The 21143-nt window shown below is 39.5% G+C and overlaps 1 pseudogene; it reads right to left on the reverse strand.

Moving 5' to 3' along the window:
* Positions 1–12712: 12712 nt before the first annotated feature.
* Positions 12713–16127, reverse strand: LOC103733737 (annotated as a pseudogene).
* Between the last annotated feature and the right edge of the window lie 5016 nt (positions 16128–21143).

Raw genomic sequence — 21143 nt, forward strand, 5'->3', positions numbered from 1 at the left:
GCAATTCTGATACATCTATTCTGCAGAGTACATTTTAAGAATAGATAAATAGAATGAAAAAAACAATTCTAGGAAGGCACTGGATTATCAAATTCTTTAATTAGTATCATGCATCTTATGCAGGATCAAAGATAATTCTTTGTTTGAATAAAGGTATTTGTTTATGAATCGTTGCTATGTAATTTTTATCTATCAGTTGCTATGTGATGGTATATATTTTCAAACCATTATTGTCACTCTGCTGTGAAGTTTTTCTTCTGAATTCAATTAAGATGGACTGTGTATTTCTTTCCTTCTCTCTCTTTCTCTTTCTTTCTTTCTTTCTTTCTTTCTTTCTTTCTTTCTCTTTCTTTTCTTTCTTTCTTTCTTTCTTTCTTTCATTTATGTATTTATTTATTTGGTCCTAGTTAGATAGAAAAGAGTTCACGATTTAAAATTGTCCTGATTTACAGAATGTAGGTATATATTTGCCAAAACATACATGGCTATGCGCATGCTTATGTATCTCTTTGTGAGAAGGAAGCAGTATAAATGGGAAATTTTCTTCCACCTTGCCTGGGAGACAGTGTTTCCCAGTGGTTAGAATATTGATCATCTAGCAAGATTGGCTGAGCTTGTTAGCTGCATCAGCTGATAGTTGGGCAATGTTATACACGTCAGTTAATTCACCTCAGTTTCTATTTCCCCATCTTTACAGCAGGGATATTTGTTGCTATGAATAATTGTAACCATCTTATAGGGTGGTTGTAAGATTAAATTACTTTTTAAAATAATATTTTAAGTACTTGGAACATGTGTCAGGCAATATGTAGGCTCTGGGAAACTAGAAATTGCCCATGTAGCCTTTTCCTTAAAAAAACAAAAACTTCATGTTTTCTCCAAAACATTTGTGACTAGGGTTTTTCAGGTCTTTTTATCTAGAAGGTGACCATGCTCTGTGGCTCATCTGCAAAGAGTCCTGTTACTTAGCAAGAATAAAAACAGGAACACATCGGGATTCTCCAACACCTGCTCTTCCTGAATATGCATCTGTGTCAAGCTTGAAGTGGTCAGAGCTGTCCACGCTGCTCATGGATGGGAACATCAGGACAGGACCTGGTGTGAGCGCATTCAGTTTCTGGAATTTGCCCTGTTGGCCCCACATGAGGTCCTGTTTTCCACTTCCTCTAGCTGGTCTAAAGCTGAAATAGTGAAGCTACAAATTATTTACTCTGAAAATCCTGACTGTTCCAGAGTTAAATCTTTTTGTACATGTTAAATGGTTTGCATTTCTTGAAGCACCAAGGAGCTCCTGGGGTGCATTCCTTTTCAATTTACGCAAAAGTACTTCACTGAGCTCTTTCACTTTGCACTAAGGATAAAAATGTGGAATGAGAACTGAGAGCTACTGAGCTAACTCTATGCCAGAAAGTTTACATGTGTTGACTTTGGGGTAACCTAAGGAGACCAAAGTCCGAAGCCAAGGACTTTATCTCTGTGTCCATCATGGAGACTAGCACGTTGGCTTGAATATAGTAGATGCTTCATGGTGTTAAATCAAACAAATTTGTACTTTTTATATGTCTATGTCATTTAGCTCTCCTTTGTCTATTTAATATTGGCAGAAGCTCATGTCACTTAGATGATCCAAGTGCAAGAGACTAAGAAAGTTGGTGGTTGAACAAGATCCTCCAGAAATCACCTCCTCACAGACACAAATTTGAATAGTCATACACTGAAATATCTTCATGAGACTGTTGGGCCTGGTCTTATTCTATGTAATAAGACACTTTGAAGAAGTCAATAAGGAAACGAGACATGATGGCACAAATTTGTAATCATATCACTCAGGAGAATGAGACAGATTGTTTGTGAGCTCAAGGCTAGCCTGGGTCACATAGTGAGAACTTATCTCAAAAACTAACTAAATAAAAACCAAACCACTGGGATAGAGCGATGGCTCAGAGGTTAAGAACATTGACTGTTCTTGCAGAGGACCTGGGTTCGATTCCCAGCATCCACATGGTGGTTAACAACCATCTGTAGCTCTAGTTCTAGGGGATCTGATGCCTTCTTCTGATCTGTGCAGGCATTGCATGATATGGGTACACTTACACACATGCAGGCAATACACTCATACACATAAAAAAAAAATAAATAAATAAAATTTAAAAAATTTAAAAAACCAAACCACCAACTAGCCAATCAATCAAAACCTCAGATAACACAATAAAAAAGCAAAAAACAAAACAACAAACTCCAACAAAACAACAGTAAAAACAAAAAGAAAAACAAAACTACAAAAACAACCTACTAAAGAATGCAGGAAAGCATTGCCCACATTGCTCCTCCCCAACTCGAAGCATCTTGAGGAGAAGCACCCAACCACCTGAGGAGGAAGAAGGAGTTAAGTGCAGACCTTAGACTTTAAATAAAGTATTTGGCCCACCTCATAACCCCTGTCCCTAGGCCATTATCTACAGCCAGAGTCACTGAACTGCATTAACCAAGTGGCCAAGTGACTGCCTCTATCACTCCTCTTCAGCCTAAGGCATCAGGGCAGAAGTAAGACCAACTGCCTAGGGAGCATGGTACAGAAGCAAACAGGACTTTGCCTTGAAGCTCAGTTCTAGGTCTGCCATGGCAAGACCCAAAGTCAGGAAGAAAATAAAGCCCTCTCTAACCAGCCAGGACTCTCAGCAGAAGCATCTAGATATGCCCTGGTAATAGGTGGAGACCTATGTCTCAGTGAGATAAACTCAAGTTTTTAGCCTGCGTAATTGTTGGCCTTAGAGAAGGGTCTAGGGCCTGACCCTCCTTTACCTGCCTTTCCAGATTGCACAGGTTCTTCCCTGTAGCTGTGACACTCAGATGGAATCAGCTTAGCTTTGGTGTTGCTGGCCAAGGTTGTCTCCCGTTATTTCTTCAACCTTGAGCAGCATGGTTATCCCCAGGGCAGGGCTTGCAAACAGAGCTCTATACATGCCTCAGTACCCATCAGAAAACTATGCCCTAGTGAGATGGATGCGTAAATTTCCTCTCTGGCATATGTCTGAGTACAATTCAAACTGCGCAGACCCTGTGACTGTAATACCTGGGTGTGCCGACGGAGACTATTAGCAAGTGCCATGACTAGTCACAGACATTGTCTACGAGTGACCTTCTTTAGCATCAGGCTTGGTGGCTAAGGGACTGCCTTCACTAATTCCAGTTACATTAGTTACTCTTCTCATTGCTGTGATGAAACACCTGACTGAAAACAAATAAAGACTTATTTTGGTTACAGTTTGAGAGGGTATGGTCCATGATGACAGAGAAAGCATGATGGTGAGAGCATGAAGCTGTTGCTTACATCTGGGCAACTCTGGAAGCAGAGAGAGATGAAGTCCTGGCTTTCTCCTTTTTACCCCTTTACTTAGTCTGGGCCACAAGCCAAGGTGATGGTGCCAACCACTTCAAGGTGAGTCTCCCCTCCTCCTTTAATCCTCTCTGGAAACACCCTCACAAATAGGCCCTGAGAAGTGGTTCCTAATTAATTCTAATCTAGTCAGATTAATAATCAAGATTAACCACTATGTAACTGCAACCTTGGGCAGCATAGCATAGAATAAGACTTCGTTTGCTGCTGATAGAACCAGATAGTAATCACAGGACCTTGCCTTGGAATTCAGTGCCAAGCTGGTGAAACCTAAGAGTGGAAAATACCTAATGGCCATCATGCCCAGGCCAGTGCCAATAGATGGAGCCTCTGTTATAAGTACTGGTGCTGGGAAAAGACATGCACTCCAGTCTATCCACCTTCTATTCTGGTCAGCATCCTTGTAGCTAGTTGCAGCAGCCTTGGGCCATGGGGTCATCCAAGCTGTGGGCAGCACATAGCAGTGTAGGCCTTGGTCTTGGTAGAGGCTGATCTCAGTGGGCTGTGGGCCCAGTGTTTGATAAAATGTTGTGGTGTTGGTAGCTATCAGCATGGCATGAGTATTATGTTTCTACTGTGAATTAGGGGCTGGTGGTTGATTCTTCCTGATTTCAGACTACTGATGACTATGAATGAGGTGTCTAGGCCTACCCTAACCCTGGGCAGAGACTTGTGGGAATGGACTGCCCTTTTTGCGGGGGCACTCCTCTAGTTGATGCTGAACAATATAACTGTATGTTTAAGACAAATCTGGGCTTGGAATATTTTATAGTGCTGAAAATATCAATAAGACATCTATAGCAGATCTGGTACAGCAAGTCTGGACTTAGTGTGCCTTCCAATGCTGAATATAAGAAGGGGTTACATCGAGGCATAGTGGCCCAGGAGACAGAGGCAGGTGAATCTCTATGATTTGGATGCCAGCCTGGTCTACACAGCAAGTTCCAAGTCAGCCTGAAGTACATGAGACCCTGTCTCAAAAAAATTGGTTGTAGGCTAAAAGAAGGTAAGCAGCATGCTTAGAATTTCAAGATGGACAGACACAAAGTCAAATTACGACAACTGGAATAAATATCTGATTCTTAATGGAGGGATTGGATGGTCCAGGCAGGCTAGTTGGGACCCCTCTAGCAGTGCAAATGGGCCTGGTCCTGAAGCAGGAAGATGGCAACCAAGTGAGTGGGTTCTGACTAGTTAAGCCAAATAGATGTGAGCCATGGAGCAGCATGAACGGGGCTAGTCCCAAAGCAGGAACAGAGTGATGGCAACCACGTGGGTGGGATTGGACTCAAAATACCTAGTTCTTTAATGTACCAATTATGCTGCACACCAACAAGTATTAGGAACTTTCAAGGAATGATGACCTCATCTGTCAAAATAAGGTGCGAGAAACCTACCATATAGTAACCAATATGGGTGAATTCTCAAAGCATTTAAAATAGCAGTTTTAAGGAAACTCAATGAGCTTCAAGGAAACAGAGAAACAGTTCCGTATTATAATAGCTAAACTTTACAGATGCATAGTTTAAACATTCAAATGGAAATCCTTGTATTTCAAACATACCAAGTTTAATTAAAAATGCAATAGACTCCACTAAGAGTAGAATAAAACAAACCAAAGAAAAAACAAGTAAGCTCAAAGTTATGCTATCTCAAAATATGAAAATATGCAGTTAGAGAAGAGAAAAGAAAAAAAAAAACAATATGGAAAGCTTGTGGGAACTTTGAGACAATTTCTAAGATCATATATTTGTTTTTTTAGGAATTTGACAATATCAAAAGTTAGAAAGCTTATTCAGTAATAGTTGACTTTCCAAACCTAGAGAACTCATTTCTAGATGCAGTAGAGTCAAAAATTAACTGACACATTCTACTCAACCAATTTGACATTAAGGCCTCCAAGGTACTTAAAGAGAACCTTCCCAAGTCATTAAGAGAAAAACAACACCAAAGGTCTAACAAAGAACTTCTTAGCAGAAACCTTATAGGCTAAAAGAGAATATCATGAGAGTTTCATAGTACTGAAGGGGGAAAAAATGGACAGTGAAGGATGCTGCATCTGACAAACTTATCCCTTAGGAAGTATATCCATTGCTTATCTTGATGCTGTGGCCAAATACCTGTGAGGAAGAAAGGGTTTATTTTGGTTTACAGTACCAAGAGGATATAGTCCATCTTGATGGGGAAGGCGTGGTGGCAGGAACAGGGGACAGTAAGGAGGGAAGCTAAGGGTTAACAGGAAATGGGGCCAGACTATAACACCTCAAGGCCCCTCTCCAGTGTTCTACTTCCTCCTCTGAGGCTTCACCTCCTAGGTTTCCACAACCTTCCAAACAGTTGGGGACCAAGTGTTCAAACACATAAGTCTGTCGGGCAATTTCATAGTCAAATCACATCAGGAAAGAGAGATAGACATTCCCAGAGGAAAAAAACCTGAGAGGATACATTTCCAGCAGACTCAGAAATGCTGAGGGGAGTTCTTTAAACTGAAGGAGTAGAGAAAAGCAGGAGAAAGCATAATACCCATTTGCAGGAAACTGTATTGACAAATTCAGATTCATAGTGCTGCATATGAATGCATAAGCATATGCATAAGCAGTATATAAACATTCGTATTTTAGCATGAAACCTAAAAACAAAATTGAACATAAAAATGTGGGAGGAATAAAGTTCAAGTATAAATTTTTTATTAGTATACTTTCTTTTGTTTCCTGCCTTTATAATCATGTTATGTTGCTATTATTTCTAAATAACTTAATGATAATTAAAAATTAAACATTACATTAACTACAAAACAATTTGTAGTAGATCTTTGATTTCAAGATAGAGCTTTGAACTTAAAGATACTTTCAGGGGCTGGAGAGATGGCTCAGCAATTAAGAGCACTGACTGCTATTGCAGAGGACCTGGGTTCGATTCCCAGCACCCACATGGCAGCTACAAACTGTTCTTAGCTCCAGTTCCAGGGGAATCCGAAGCCCTCTTCTGACCTCTGCGGCATTGCACGGCATGGGTGCACTCACATACATGCAGGCACTCATACACATAAAAATAATAAAAAAATATTTAAAAAAAGTAACCCAAACAGTCTAGTGTTTGTTTTAATGAGGAAAGAACAGAAATAGTCTTTTTGAGACAGGGTCTCCCTGTAGCCCCAGCTGTCCTGGAACTCACTATGTAGACCAGGCTGGCCTTGAACTCACAGAGATCCACCTGCCTCTGCCTCCCAAGTGCTGGGATTAAAGGCGTGCACTACCACGCCTGGCTATTTATTTATTTTTAAGACAGAGTCTCATCATGTAGCATAGCTTGACTTCAAACTCAATATGTTGTCCAAGCTCACCTCAAACCTTAGCTATCTTGAATGCTGCCACTATGCTTAGCAAAATAATAACTTTTTGATTTAAATAGTTCCCTTGCCCTTATTTCCATGGCCCATACAACAGTATATCCCCACTATCTTATGGTGAAGCTTTTACATTGAAGATGAAGCAAATATATTGGAAAGTTGAATGGGAGGAGAAAGAACGAGGCCGCAAGCCAGAGAAAGCACCTTGGCATTTCAGGCTTCACCTTTCCCTGCCATTTTTAGGCCTTTCAGGTGAAGGTTTAGAATCAAAGTTAACTAACTAGAAATGTGATTTCCTGTAAATTATGTGTGCATTGTGATATTTTAAAAAATATTCCTAAGCCTGGGGAAATGGCTCAGGTGGTAAAGTGCTTGCCATGATAATATGGGGACCTGAATTTGATCTCCACCACCCATTAAAATAAAGCTGGATTTGGTAGTGTGGATTTGGACCTGTCATGGGAGCACTGGGGAGGCAGAAACAGGAGGACCCTTGGGACTTGCTGGATAGGCAGTCCTAACCAAAGAGTTCTAGATTCAGTGAGAGATGCTGTCTCAAAAAATAAGGTAGAGAGTAAGAGAGAGAGATAGCTGACATCAACTTCTGAACTTCACACACACACACACACACACACACACACACACACACACACACAAGTATTCCCAAAGTTCTGTCATTAATGTGCTGTCTTCATAAATTTTGCCACAGTTTTGCATCACCTCTATTAATACTATTCTGATTTTTTTGCTATTTTTGTAACTTTATTTGAAAATCACTGTAAATTTATGAGAGGAGTAATGGGAACATAGGTTATTAAAGTATAGAGATTGTTAGGTGAACTTTCACCCTCACTATGTTTTCTGGACAATTGTTCATGGATGCACTATGAGAAATTCCTTGTTCTTTTGAGCCTGGTACCTATGGACATATCATTAGTTGCCATGTCCTTCTTGGCATATGTTTGTATTTCTAGTGTCCGAGGGTTTCTTGACACCTGCTCCTTGGATGTACCTGTGAATGTTGATGGGCTTCTCAGGTTGTTTCACCTCACGGATGGTGGAACAACTCTTCTTCCCACCACTTTTATTTGTGGAGCCATTCTGCTCATTTTCTTAAACAAATACTTTTCTTTAGGGAAAGGGGACCTCATGTAACCACCATAAAATGGGAGATAAGCATCACTTGTTAAAAGAGAGATGTAACTACAAAATTAAATCTAATGAAAGAAAAGAAAAAGTGAGAAAAAAAATTCCCAGTTACCTCAAGTCTTTCCTGGTCTCCAAGTCCTGCTTAGAGGGTTGCTAAAAGACCAGCTGCAGACAGAGTTTACCTTGGAAATACTTAGAGGGATCAAGTGAATGTTAAGGAGAATGGCTCCCTCTACATAATTTAATATTTTATTTGGTCTACTTTTTCTGTGCTGAAGATTGAATCTAGGAACTTGTGCATGCTAGGTAAGCATTCCATCACAGAGGCGTATCCCCAACCTCAATGTATTTTAATGCCCATCTGAGCTATCATCCAAAATCACTTTCTATTACATAACATTATCCTGCATATTGCAGAAACACTTCCTAGGGGGTAGAAACTTCTTATGATTTGGTCACTGAATACACCTTTGTAGAAGAACATTAGTTATGTAAAATGGAAGGAGGAAGAGGAAGTGGAGAAAAAGGAAGCAAAGCAAAGCAAAATGGAAATAGTCTTCCATGCAGAAATTTAGGTATTTCAGTATAATGTGTCTGGTAGAGATTTTCTAGTTAAAAACACATTGATCACCGTATGTGATTCTCCTTATTAGGAACTGTCAATACTATCAAAGCCTTTGATGATAATGGACCAAGGGCCCATCTTAGTTCAGATGTTACTTACTGTTTGTGGAGAATTTCTTTCATTGAAGAATACATTATTACTTGGGGAGAAGGAAGGGTTAAACTGATATCTTCCAGACATCCTATGATGATGTTTCTGACATAGAGCATTCTCCTTCCTAGAGGTCTTCCAAGTCACCTTATGTAGCTCTCAGCGAATTCTCCAGCTAGGACTTGGTATTTTTCAATGCAGTTCAGGCCTCATTCTGCTCTTTGCAATTCATAGATATGTCAGGGCAAGGATTATGGGCATTCATTGAAAAAGAATTATAGATTAGCCACAACTGGGTCTTGTAGTGGAGTTACGTTAAGTGCATTTAGCCTCCACGAGGAAGGGCACAAGTTAAAAATCTGCTACTATGGTTAATATTTTTTGAGACTCCTTGGGCTTCCATTTAGTTCAATTACTTCTGGAACTCTTGTTGAGGGGCTTTAATAATTGCAGTTATGGATCTCTTTTCTTTTTCAGTAGACAGTTTTTAGGGGTGTGTGTGGAAACGTGTCACTGCATTGTTCTGCAGGTGGGGTAAGTTAGACTGCATTTCAACTCCTCTCTTTCACCACCTTCAGAGTCCTTGTGGGAGGTCTCCATTCCTCAAGGGACTAAAGCTCTGTTCTGTAATGCTAGCCTTCCTCCATATTCTCCAGGATATTGCCTCAAGGGAACAGAATTTCAGGTTCTTATCAACATATCGCTATGCCCAGGCTCATAAATATGACACCTGGGAAGCACCTGGTTTGTAAGAGGATTGCAGGTACACCAGATCTCAAGTAAATTCTTAATAGGTATAATTTGAAGCTCCAAGTAGTGATTTTATTTCATGTGTAAAAATTAAAACATTGATTACACATAAGAATAAGTATCAGTAAGGGCTCTTTGTATTAATTATCAAACACTTAGAAAGTGCTTGAGTAATATGAAAGCACTTTTCTAACTTACTTTATAATCAACCCATTTCGATTTTACCATAACCTTATGAGTTTCCACTCTGGTTGCAAAGGTCTGTATTTTATTACACCATATCTAATTTGTACAATAATTCTTGGATGTAGTTCATATTGTTATGGCTGCTTTTCAGAAATAGAAGGATCCCTACCTGAAATTTGACTGGGAGGTCAAGTCTGAAATGCAGCACCCCCAACTTGTCTCTACTAGTCAAGAAGGTTCCTTATTCACATTATGAGGCTTTCTGGGGATGGCATAATGTCTCCTAAGAAGATAAAAAAGTGGCTTGAAAGAGATCAAGAGAAGGAGATTGGCTTTCTTAAAAAAAATATTTTTTGTGAGTCAGTGTAATGTTTCCCACACTTGGTTTGAATTTTGTGAAATTTTCCAACAACAGCAAAGGCTTGGCTTTCTTTTCAGCTTTTCTTAATGTGAGCAGAGAGGGATGAGCCATTAGCAGTAAGTAAACTAGCATCAAAATATGGAGAAGATGGATTCCGTTATACCCCTTTTACCAGTAAAGAAACTGGCATTCTATATTATACTTCATATACTATTATACATCATATTAAGCATGATTGTCTTAAATCCATCTGTGTGTAACTTAGTCTCTACACTATTCTGTGTTCTCATACTAGATATATGTATTCATCTGAATTCTCCAGAGAAATAGGACCAATAGCATCTATCATCTATTTATCTATCATTTATCTATCTATCTATCTATCTATCTATCTATCTATCTATCTATCTACCTATCATCTATCTATTCTATCTATCATCTATCTATCTATCATCTATCATCTCTATCATCTATCTATCTATCTATCTATCATCTATTATCTATCATCAATATCTGTCTATCTTCTATCATCTATATATTGATAGATCCAGCTACAGATAGTTTAGATATAGACACACAATGATTTGCTACAAAGAGTTGGATCATATGGGGGCTGAGAAGTCCAATATTTGCAATCTGCAGGTCTGAGATCCTGAGAGCCAATAGTAAATTAAAAGACAAAAGATTGATGTCCAAGCTTGAAAGAATAGAGAAGAAATAATTCTTTTCTCTTCGGCTTTTCATTCTCTTCTGGCCTTCAGCAGATTGGATGAGCCAATTCCAATAAGGAAGGACAACCTGCTTTATTCAATCTATTTAAATGTTAATTTTAAAGACTCACACAGGCACACACAAAAATAATGTTTAATTAACTATTTAGGCACTTCATATCCTAGAGAACTTATACATGAAATTAACCATCAGAGTATTCATGTTGAAGATGTATACCTCTGATTATTGATAGGAGAGCAGTGAGAGGAAGAGGAAAGCCCTAATACCATTGTAAATGTATCAGTACTAGACAGTACAAGCGATGTAGGTTAGCATGGTCAAAGGTACATAGCTTTTGCGATCAGACACATTTGATTATAATTTTTGCTTTGTCATTTACCAGTTGTAGTGTTTACCTTTTCAGTGCTGTGACCCCCAACATCTAACAGAAACAGCTTAAAGATGAGCATTTATTTTGGCTTATGGTTTCAGTGCATTGTGGCAGGGAAGGTGTAGTGGTTTAAATGAGAATGTACCCCATAGGCTCCAAGTATTTAAATACTTGGCCCAGTTGGGGTACTGTTTGTAGAGTTTTAGGAGGTGTGGCCTTGCTGGAGAGAGCTCATTACTGGGAGTAGGCTTTATAAGTTTTGAGCATTGCTCCATTTCCTGTTTCCCTTTCTCTGCTTCCTGTGCCTGCTTAAAGATATCAGTGCTTAGCTTTCTGCTCTGGTTGCCTCTTGCCATCCCTCCTCTACTATGCTGGACTCGTCCCTCTGAAATCATAAACGCAATAAACTCTTCCTTCTATAAGTTGCCTTGGTCATGGTATTTTATCACAGCAACAGAAAGTAACTAATACAGAAGGTATGGAAGAATGACTTAGTTCATGGTGGCATGGAGGCCTTTCATTACATGCACATGTGCATGTACAGGCATGCACATGCCACAGCATGCATACAAACCCTGTGAGAAAACAACTCTTGGGAATCAGTTCTTTTCTGCAACTTTGTGGGATGCAGGAACTGAACTTATGTTATCAGGCCTGTACACAGGCATCTCTACCTAATGAGCTGTCTTACTCCTCTGTTCTAGATTTTTACTGTAAATCCGGCTAAAAGCAGTTAGTAATAACCATGCCATAACCTGAATGTTATGCTGTCTTGACATTTCTTCTGCCACATTGATTAGTCCATTATTTTTTATTTTAAATGACTAAAAATTTTCAGGACCCAGGAAAACATAGACCAACTCTTTTTCAGAATGAATGTGAATGGCGTCTAGTCCAATTTCCATTAGATTCTTGTTTCCATTTAAACCTCATGAGCCTGGCCTTCATGATCTGTGTGTTTAAAACATTCTGGTCTTCTGAACTTCCACCAGAATCTCCACTAATCTCCACTTATAGGGCTTCTCCAGTTTGCATCTCCAAACTTTTTTCTGGAACTGTAATAAAAATCTTTATTTAGGTTTGGTCAGTACAGGTAAGATATACTGGAGTCAGAGAGCAGTATGCATTAATAGGATACAAGAGTTCATAAAAACTGATTAACCATATAAGCAGATTTCTTAAACTTTTAGTCACCTAAAGACAAATGCACAGAAAAACTGTATCTAACACTGAAACTACTATAGGACTCTATCAACAAGTCCAAAGTTTGCCCTGCTGTACTGGGCAAACTTGGCAGTCATAAAACCACATCTACTCTAACAAGTCTGAATGGTGCATAAGTTATAACAGCATGAACAAGAATGTCCTATACAGCACAGGTTCTAGATGACACAGATTTATACAGACATCATTGTGTTATACTTGAAGGAAAGATTTTCATTTACAACTTCACATTAACACATATAAAAATTACTTGACCCTACACAAAATGTCCTTGTAGCAACGTTCAAAGTCATTGTCTGTTATAATTTTCAAAGTGGCTGAGGTATTGAAACAATAAAAACAAATGAAAAAAAAGAGGAAAACCAGAACAAACAAAAACACACCGACAAAGGCAAATTTTGCCAAAAATATGCATACATATTTTGACAGTATCCTTTCCCAAATTAAATGACACTGTATAAAAATTTGTTCGAAAAATATTACAAAACTGAACCTTGTACATTTACACTTGTGTCCAAGCCATTTCAGAATATGAAGGGAACCCACAGTTTGATTACCTTTCCCACTCACTGATTTCTCCTCTTGAGGGTCATGATTGGAGTCTGTCATTTGAGTGGTGTGTAAGAGTTTTCACTGCTGGTGGGAGAGTCTGCACTTTCATACACCACACTGAGTTGGTATATGTAACTACTACCTCCTCTGCCAGTTCTTTCCTCTGAGCTGTAGGAGGCCTCATTGTTGTTCCATGGAGAAGAAGCAAAGTCATCCTCAGTTGCACTCCCCTCCCTGTGAAATCCAGACCCAGATGTCCTTGGCTACAAGGAGCTGCTGTTGCTTGGTCCATTTGCTAGACAACGGCAGGCTTTACTTGTGGCCTCTGCCTGATCTACAGGTTCAGAAGATGTAGTCCTGCTGGTACTGGGGGCTGAAGCTTGAGACTGCTGCTGTTGGTACCAAGCCAGCTGCTGGCATGTCTCCTTCGGTTATTGCTGAAGAACTAGAATGATACTCTGTATATCCTCAACTTCTTTGTTGAGTTGAATGAAGCGGTCATTCAGTTCATCCTGACTACCTTTAAGCTCCTCACTCTATTTCTTGTATAGAGCCAACTTGGCTTCAAGCTGTGCAATACAGCCTGGGACAGCTTCTTTCCAAGCTCTTGATTCTTCTGGACAAGCATTTGACACCACAATTAATTTTTATCTGTTTGAATTGATTTCAATGTTTAAGAGAGAACTTAAGTCATCCTTTTTAAAACTGCACTTAATGTTGGGACAAGTTAGAACATTTATCTTCTACTCATCTTGGATTCCATTATCACCAAGTGAAAATTCAGATTCATGACTTACAGAATGATCTGACAAAGAAAATTCACCTCCAGGATTGGATGGAAGCGTGAAGAAAGTAATGCCTCATTCAGCTAAATGAGCAAATGATTTGATAGAAATGGTCACTGTACCTTTTTATCACTTCACCATGTCTCCCTTAGGCCAGCCCACAGGTCCACATTATTTCCCAGTCTTCTGGCAGGTTCCTTGGGAGACTGTCCCACATTAAGTTCTGCAATGTCCTGGGACCAAATGTCAAGCCTCCTTGTCTTTTATACCAGCTGGAATAAAGTATTTTAAACAAGACAGCTTTTTCCTTCACTTTGAAGATCATAGAACAGTTTGTTCCAAAATTGATCTGTTCTCCGTAGCCCCCCATATTAAAATGTTAAGAGTACAACCAAATTATCAGAGCATTCCTTGAACTTAAAAAAAAACTACTTCAAGGCACATTTAATTTAATATCAAGAGTGTAACACAAGGGGCTTGAGAGATGGCTCAGCAGTTAAGAGCACTGACTGCTCTTGCAGAGGACCTGGGTTTGATTTCCAGCACCCACATGGCAGCTAACAACCATCTGTAAATCCAGTTCCAGAGAATCTGATGCCCTCTTCTGACCTCCATGGGCATTGAACAACACAGGTGCATTTAAACACATGCAAGCAATCCACTCATACACATAAAAAGTAACAAATGGGGCTGGAGAGATGGCTCAGCGGTTAAGAACACAGATTATTCTTGCAGAAGACCCAGGTTCAAATCCCAGAACCCACATGGCAGCTAACAACTGTCTGTAACTCCAGTTCCAGGGGACCCGACAGCCTCTTCTGTCCTCCGCTGGCATTGCACGACACGGGTGCACTTACCTACATACAGGCATAACACTCATACACATAAAATAAAAATAAGAAATACAATATTTTTTTTAAAACAACAAATAAAATATTAAAAACAAGAATGCAATACAGAAGGTCCAAATACAACGGAAGGAACACATTCCCCCATTTAACACTAATGACAACACTAGTTAACATGTGCCTGCTGATGAGATGAGAGTTTACTGGGAAAAAACATTGTCTTATCACGGCCAATGTCCTTAATACATACTATTTGTGAAATGAATGTTTATAATGCTTCAAACAGTTTAAATCTGAAGTTTGAGAAAACACCTTCATGTCTGTATATTCCTCAGTTATGATATCTACAGCTTTTACAACCATTCAAAGAACATTGATAAAAACCACACAGATGTAAAGCTCCATTATGTAATATAGAAGTCAAAGCTAATTGGTTAAATATATGCACTACTTGCAATGGTAGCTATTATTTTTAAATATTTTTTATTATTTTTATTTTGTGTATATGCGTGTATTGCCTGCATGTAGGTAAGTGCACCCGTGTCGTGCAATGCCCACGAAGGACAGAAGAGGCTTTCAGATCCCCTGGAACTGGAGTGAGTTATGGACAGTTGTTAGCTGCCATGTGGGTGCTGGGATTCGAACCCATGTCTTCTGCAAGAGTAACCAGTGTTCTTAACTGCTGAGCCATCTCTCCAGCCCTGGTAGATATTATTTTATTTCTCATAACTATTAAAAGTTAGTTCTTGGCATGGAAACCCTTTAAAGGCAATGCACCTTGAGTTTTGACTCAGTAGTTCAACAGGCATGAAGTCCACAGCCTTAATGGCATAAGTGATGCAGTGTCTTTAAGTCAATATGTTCAAGGTTAAAAAGAGCGATGCATATCCCGTTTTTACATTTTACATGTTTGCTTCATGATTTAAAATCTCTCGGTTTTCAGTTCTCTGAAATGTCTGAAGATATAATGTGCCACAGACCTAAGTTTCTGTTTCTCCATTTTCTTCAACAGAAACATTCTCAAGTGTCTACATGTTCTAGAAAGGGCATTTTTCGGAGGTGGCCTCTTCTTTGGAATAGTCCCACGGCATCAGGCCTCTGAAGCCAGGGGAAGGGGAAGAGAAAAAGGCTGAAACACAAGGTTAATCTGGACACAAGCCAGACAGTGTAAGAAAGTGGTGGTTTTGGTTCAAAAAGTCTGAGTCTTGGTGTGGAAATGAGTACTTGGTTGTCTGACCATAGCTTTCTCGAGGTGGGACTGTCAGGAGAGTCTTGGTTGGAGAGTATGATGTTTACCTATCAGGTGTCAACTTGCAGGTACTCAGTTCATGTGGGGCTCGTTCCAGTTTGTCTTTAGTCTCTTCCAGTTCACATTTCATTTTTAGGAAAAACAAGTCTGTCTACCATTGTTGATCTCAGTAGAGCAACACTCGGCTGTTGCACTTGCTTGAGGTACTGGATTTGAGTACTACACTCTTGCATCCCCTGTACCTTGGTTGCTGGTCTCATGACAAGGATGTTTTGTTTGTGTGCAGGCTCCTGCTGTTGTGCTCTAGTTTTTCCTCAGATTCTCTTAAGCCAGTCACATCATTTGAGTTAATATAAGCTTCATCTTGTTTCCGTCTGAGAATTAACTAATCCTGTGCCATTACTTTGAAGTCTGTTTCACTTAGATGAACCTTTTAGGGAAAAGGTTCTTCATTGGTCATCTTGAATTCTGTCCAGTCTGAGGCCACGAGGGCCTCGGCCGCCCTGCTACAGTCCTGGCACTCCCCTTTATTTTTGAGTCTCACTTCATCTCCAAACTTCTACAAATTCCTCCCACAAACCCAGTTCTGAAGGTCTAAGGACCACGTGGTTAGGTTTAGTCACAGCAACGATCCCACTTCTCCACTAATTTTTTGTTATTAATTACTTTGTGTTACAGTGACTGCAATACCCGACAGAGGTCATGTAAAGTAAGAAATACATTTTTTTTGGCTTAATGAAGAAGATTTCAGTGTATCATGGCAGGGAAGGTGAAGTGCAGCAGCTCAATTTACTGTGAAGGAGCATGTTATGAAGGCTGTTCGCATCATAGCAGACCAATAAATAGAGGATGAGGCAGGAACTAGGGACAAGGGTGACATTCAAAGGCATGCCTTTAGTGATCTACCTCTGTCAGCTGGGCCCCATCTCTTAAAAGTTGCCCAGCTGCCTAAAATAATGCCACCAGCTGGCGAAGAAGCAATCAAAACATAATCTTGTGGATTACACTCAGATTCAAACCGTAACACCATCTATGTTCCTGAGTCTCAGTGACACAGATATCTCCAGTGACATGGAACTTTGCAAAATGTCCCATTCCATTTTGGAGCCCTCTTTTGGAATGCTTTTTCTTAAATAATGGCATTTTCATACATTAATCCTTGCTTGTATACACGTTATCGATTACCTAAACACTCTCATATCAATGTACTCATAGGAATTTAGCTACTTGGGACTGGAGGGATGGCTCAGTGGCACTGGCAGCTCTTGCAGAGGACCTGTGTTCAATTCCCAGCACCCACATGGTGGTTAGCTACCATCTGTAACTCCAGTTCCAGGGGAATCCAATACCCTCTTCTGACTCCGCAGGCATTGCACAACATGGGTATACTTACACACATGCAGACCATACACTCATACACATAAAATAAAATAATAAATAAAATACTTAAAAAAGAATTTAGTTATTCAACTAAAGAGGACTTTGGAAAGCAGAGGTTAGAGTCAGGAGCAGTAAAGTTAAGATCCTTGAGGTGAGATGAAGGCCATCCTCAGCCTTTCTGGGAATCCAAAGATCACCGGTAACTTCCTCCTATGTTAGAAGATGATTGAAATACCTAGAACATTCATTGACAACATCAATCATCATTCATCAATCAACATGGATTGATTACTAGTTTTGGGCACACTCAGATTTGTTACTCAAATGCTGTTTCATTCCTCTCCTAGCCGAACTTAATTCTCAAGGTAGACTATATCCTACCACTTTTGCACTCATGAAGTGAATACTACTTTTACGATACTCCAGCAGAAGTACCAGAACTTATGCTCATTGATCCAGTTTCAATGTCATTGATCATCCACGAGCCAATCATTGTGACTGAGTTTTCAGGCTTGAATAACTATCCACCTTAAGAGTCTTATGGTCAACTTACCTGGCTCTTTCTAAGAGGAAGGAATTTGTGCTTGCCAATCAAAACAGGTGTTCGTTATGGATGCCCCAAAAGTAACCTCACTTTTTCAGTTTTCCTGTGTTTATAACTCCGTGGAACTTAGGGTCTGCCCAAAGGACAGCATCACTTAGATGAAGATGGAAATGGAGACCCTGGATTTGTGCAGCATCACCCTGTTCTTCCTCTCCAGCTCTACTTCCACTATCACTTCAGCTTCTTGTCTCACAGGTTTTCATTTAGTGGAGGTGGGTAGGATTCAAAGAATCTCAGATTCCATACCATTAGTGAGTTTCAGAACATAGCACCTAGTGCCAAGGTCTTTGTGGTACAAGAGCTCAGTTGACTCAGACCTACTAGAGTCTAAACAGGCATCCTGTGGGAAGACACTGGTGCTAACCATAGCTTCAGGTTTTGTTTTTTTTTTGATTTTTCATAGATCGTGTATACCTGTGATTATAGTGGTATCATCATGCAGAAAATGCTTACATATGAGCTCTTGGAATACTGTCCTTTCATAGCCTGAAATAGTCTAAGATTTTGGAAAAATAGTCTAGAATTAATCTGAAAGGACGTTCTGTCACCAAGATTTTATGTCCTTATTCCTGTATTTTATTGATATAGAAATATAGACAACTACATTGCAAATAAAAGTATATGTTGTATTCACAATTTTCTTTCTAATAAAATTTTATTTATTTTGTATGTATGTTTTGTCTAAGTGTATGTAAATGTACCACGTGCATGCAATGCTTATGAAAGCCAGAAGAGGGTGCTAGAACCTCTGGAACTGGAGTTACAGATGGTTGTTAGCTGCTATGTGGGTGCTAGGAAGTGAACCTGGGTCCTCTGCAAAAGCGGCCAGTGCTCTTAACTGCTGAGCCATCTCTCCAGTCCCTTTTCCTAAATTTTTAACTTGGGGTTTAAGTACTTCTGATCTCAGCACATTTATCTTGTCTTTTCTGATGCATGTCTAAGAATTGATGAGGAAATCCAAATAGATATTGTAAAGACAATTTATTGCCAGTAAATTGCTTGACTGACTGTATTCTCAGTACAAAACTCCATAAATTTTATGATGTTCCTTTGATTTCTCAAGGTTTCAGGAGGACAGGAGTATCTTATTACAAACCTTTTTCTACATTAGTTTGGCAGTTAATGTACTATCATTTCCAAGCACTTTGACCTTCTGGGCCCCACTACTAGCCTTAACTGAGTACTAATACTATCTGTGAATAGTGCCCAGGCAGACCAATAGTCTTCTGCTAGTTCACATTTATACAATTTAAAGTTGAATTAAACACTTGGATGCCATGGTATGCAGACTCTGAAATAGTCCCTAGTGATCCATGTCACCCTGTGAAATTTCTTCTTTCTTCAATGCACACAGACTTGGAAATGTGCTTCAAACTACTATAATATGGCAGAATGGTAGGATGTAATGTCTATGCTAATGCTACATAAGATTTTTTACCTCTCTCTTACTAGCAGTTTCTCTCACTGACTTCTCAGTGTGCACGGTTTGATGAAATAGGCAGCCATGTTAGCAAGACCCATACGGCCAAGAAGCGACAGATACTGGCCAGCTGGGATCTGAGCTTAGAAGCAGGGAATTCCCACATCAAGTCTTCAAAGAAGACCTCAGTTCTGGTTGGCACCTGATTATGCCTTGTGAGAGACCCTGAAGCAGAAGTCCATCCTAAAATATGCCTTGTTTCTTATCTTGCAGAAACCAGGAGGGAATGAATGTATTATTTTTCATCATTATGTTTGTGGTAATCTGCTACACTGTGATAAATTAATGTAAATTCTGTGTGGAGAAGACTTGTACTACCTAGCCAAACTCCACTGTCAACTAGTGCTGTGGTTTAGATGTATCTCTCACATTCACAGATTAGAAACTGGATCACCAGTGTGATGATGTTGGGAAATGTAAAATGAGAAATGACTGGGTCATGAGGGCAGAGCCTTGTGTGTGGATTAATACTGTTATCACGGAAGTGGGTTAGTTATTGAAAGAGTGGTTATCATAAAACAACTCTGTCCTGTACTTTGTCTCTTGTGCCTTCACTTGTTTGCTTTTCTGGTTTTTTTTTTTACCATGAAATAAGATGGCATAAAAGTCCCCATTAGGTGTTGTCAGCACACGCTTGGACTTCTTAGCCTGTAGGATTGTAAGCCAAATAAACTTCTGTTCTTTATAAACTACCCAGGCCATGGTATTCGATTCTAGCAACAGAAAACATATGAAGACAACTAGAATTACTTTCCTTAAAAGACAATTTGGCGTTCAACTGGGTTTAGTAAATCTATCTCACCACTTGTAGGGTCAGAGCACTTTGACCTGCAAGTAAAAAAAGCATACTAAGTATGTTAAATGAAAATATTATTTATTGGTTTGCCTACTTGAAAAGCTAAGAGTATATTAAATTCTCTCAATTTCATACCTACTAGATTGAACCATAACTGACCTTTTTGAGGATATATGCCAATATTGAATTGTTTTGTCCAGATGCATAGTGTTCTCTGAGTGTTGGCTTGAGTTGCATGCCTACTCCTGTATTGGGAGGAGGGAAAGGATATTCCACTTGAAAGCTTTCTATGCAGTTGATAGGTATCCAAAGGAAATCTGGTATTTTATTTCTCAAAGAGCAAGGAAGTAGCCAGGAGTAGTAGTACATGCCTTTAATCTCAGCACTTGGGAGGCAGAGACAGGCAGATCTCAGTGAGTTGGACCTACTGAGTTCCAGGACAGCTGGACTACAGGGAGACCCTGTCTCAGCAAGGAAGGATACAGGGAAGGCAAAACAACAGTTGCCTTCTATATTTTCTCTTCAGCATCTTATGAAGATTTTACTTCCAACCACATACAAACTTTTCTCCAAGAGAAATTCGGATAAATATTGGATAATAAATATTTTATAATTATAATGTAAACCATGATTTGTATATAAGAGCAGAAACAGATGAATTTTCATGAGCTGAATGCACCTTGTAATGAACATTCAGATGAAGAGACATCCCCGAACCACAGAACCCAGCTGTGTGCTGCTTTTCTGCTACATCTGCATTCCTTACTCCTAGCAAGGATAACCAATGACTCAAAAATGACTAGTTTTGCTCACTTTAGTTCTTTACATACAGGAACAATATCACATATTCTTTTGTTTGGCTTATTTGCCCAATGTTATATTTCTAAGGTTCACCCACATTGTTATCGATTAGTCACACTTTTACATAGAGTTCATATACCTAGATATACATGTATATATCCATAACGGGAATTCTCTATCTTAACACAGGGTCTCACTGTGTACCCCTGGCTGGCTTGGAACTCACCATGTAGGCCAAGCTGGCCTCCAATGCGCAAAGATCCTCCCACCTTTGCTGGGACCAATGGCATGCGCCATCACGCCCAGCTGGTCATATCATTTATTTATCCATTCTACTACTGATGGGCATTTGGGAAAATTCTATGTGGGGACTTCATTAGCTACCTTTATTCTTGCTATGACAAAAATACATGAC

Source organism: Nannospalax galili, unplaced genomic scaffold (genome assembly GCF_000622305.1).
Source record: "Nannospalax galili isolate Female #2095 unplaced genomic scaffold, S.galili_v1.0 scaffold415, whole genome shotgun sequence".
NCBI lineage: Eukaryota > Metazoa > Chordata > Mammalia > Rodentia > Spalacidae > Nannospalax > Nannospalax galili.